This window comes from Phoenix dactylifera, chromosome 10 (genome assembly GCF_051530095.1).
Source record: "Phoenix dactylifera cultivar Ajwa chromosome 10, Ajwa_hap1_PhDact_Kaust_v1.1, whole genome shotgun sequence".
In the NCBI taxonomy this organism is placed as follows: domain Eukaryota; kingdom Viridiplantae; phylum Streptophyta; class Magnoliopsida; order Arecales; family Arecaceae; genus Phoenix; species Phoenix dactylifera.
This window is the reverse complement of record NC_143199.1, coordinates 5,332,501-5,335,000: the sequence shown is the minus strand read 5'-3', so window position 1 is coordinate 5,335,000 and position 2,500 is coordinate 5,332,501.

Below are 2,500 nucleotides of genomic sequence, written 5' to 3'. Positions count from 1 at the left end.
GCGTGCCGGCTCCCTCGGGGACGAACGGTGCCGGGCGCGCCCGCCGCGAGGCGACGGACTTGTGCGGAGTGGAGCGGAAGTCCCGCCGCGGCAGCAGCCGCCCCCCCTCCCTACCACCCCGGCGGGGCATCCGCCCAAAGCCCACCCCAAGCGTTCCAAAGTACCGAGGAGCGTTGCAAACGGGAACGGCCCGGACACGCGTCCCGGTCGCACGGGATGCGCGTCCCGGTCGCACGGGTCGCGCGTCCCGGGAGGACAGACCGAGCAAGCCGAGGTGCCGCTCACGGCCGCCGCGAGGGACGTACGGCGCCGGCGCCCGCGCCCCGTGGCACGGCCTAGAGCGTGCCCCCCTGCCACCCCATCGGGGCATCGGCGCAAAGCCCACCGCGGGGTAGATAACCGAAGGCAACGAGGGACGGTGGATGCACATATCCGAGCAGTGGCGATAGGGCCGGAGGGAGCACCGACAGGGCCGTGAGATTTTAAAGTACCGAGGGAATTTGCAAACCGGGCCCGCCCCTCCCCCCGTCCATCGCACGCCGATCGGGGGTCCGGCGCCCCGCGGGGGGCTGCCGGCATGCGCTCCCGGTGCAGGCATCGACGAGCCGCCCGCGACCTCCACTCGGGTCCGAGCCCCCAAGCGCGGATGCCGAAACGCGCCGGCCGCGGCAGCCCCACCCCTGCCACCCCATCGGGGCATCGGCGCAAGGCCCACCCTGGGGTAGATAACCGAAGGCAACGAGGGACGGTGGATGCACATATCCGAGCAATAGCGATAGGGCCGGAGCGAAGACCGAGGGGGTCGGGGGGTTTTAATGTTCCGAGGGAAGTTGGAAACGGGGCCCGCCCGGACGCCCGTCCCTCGCACGCCGATCGGGGGTCCCGCACCCCGCGGGGGGCTGCCGGCATGCGCCCCTAGTACAAGCATCGACGAGTCGCCCGCGACCTCCACTCGGATCCGGCGGCGCACGCGCGGATGGCGAAACGCGGCGGCCGCGGCTGCAGCCCCCCTACCACCCCGTTGGCGCGTCGGCGCAAAGCCCACCCCGGGGAGGATAACCGAAGGCGACGAGGGACGATGCATGCACATATCCGAGCAAATACCGAGAGGGTCGGGGGGAAGACCGAGAGGCAAGGGGTGTTTAGAGTACCGAGGGAAGTTGCGAAAGGGGCCCGCCCGGACGCTCGCCGCTCGCAGGCGATCCGGCGGGGCGCACGGAGGGCGCCGCCCATCGCCGGAGCTTGCTCGGTCATCTCTGCCGCACGGACACGTAAGCGCCGCCGCGCAAGGTTCGGCCGGCGGGGCGGACGGTTCGCCGCCGCAGGCCTTTCCCGCAGCCGGAACGTGGGCCCGGCGTTGCGCGCCGGCGGGCCGCGCAATCCGCCGGGGCGCACGGCGGGCGCCGCCCGTCGCCGGGGCTTCGCTCGGTCATCTCGGCCGCACGGACACGTGCGCGCAGCCGCGGAAGGTTCGGCCGGCGGGGCGGACGGTTCGCCGACGCAGGCCTCTCCCGCGGCCGGAACGCGGGACCGGCGTTGCGCGCCGGCGGAAGGCGCGATCCGGCAGGGCGCACGGCGGGCGCCGCCCGGGCTTCGCTCGGTCATCTCGGCCGCACGGACACGTGCGCGCCGCCCATCACCGGGGCTTCGCTCGGTCATCTCGGCCGCGCCGCCACGTGCGCGCCGCCGCGGAAGGCTTGGCCGGCCGGGCGGACGGTTCGCCGCCGCAGGCCTTTCCCGCAGCATGCGCCCCTTCGCCCGAACGACCGCGGGACTCCGGTACGGCCTAGCCGTCGGCCGCCCGGCTGCAAGCCGTCGGGTTCGCTCGATCCCCGTCGCGTGCCGGCCGCCGCTCGGGCCAGCCGGCCGGCTGCCGCACGTAACCTCTGACCTCATCAGCGGTCGATCCGCACCGCGCTGGTCTTCGGTGCGGACCCGTCGGGGCCGTGCCGCGCCGGCCGTCGCATCCGGTTCCGCAGGCGCCGCCCGGTTGCCTCCCGCCCTCGTGCGCTCGCGCCGGCCGGGCGACGCGGTGCCCGCGGGACTCGGGCATGGTTGAGCCGTCGGCCGCCCGGCGGCATGCCGCCGCCGCTCCGCGCCGCGTGCCGGCTGCGCTCCTCCCCGCGCCCGTCCGCGGGCGGGCCCGCCGCCGCTCGCGCCGGCCGGGCGACGCGGTGCCCGCGGGACTCGGGCATGGTTGAGCCGTCGGCCGCCCGGCGGCATGCCGCCGCCGCTCCGCGCCGCGTGCCGGCTGCGCTCCTCCCCGCGCCCGTCCGCGGGCGGGCCCGCCGCCGCTCGCGCCGGCCGGGCGACGCGGTGCCCGCGGGACTCGGGCACGGTTGAGCCGACGGCCGCCCGGCGGCATGCCGCCGCCGCTCCGCGCCGCGTGCCGGCTGCGCTCCTCCCCGCGCCCGTCCGTGGGCGGGCCCGCCGCCGCTCGGCCTAGCCCCCCGGCTGCCGCACGTAACCTGCGACCTCGTCGGCGCTGGATGCGCGTCGT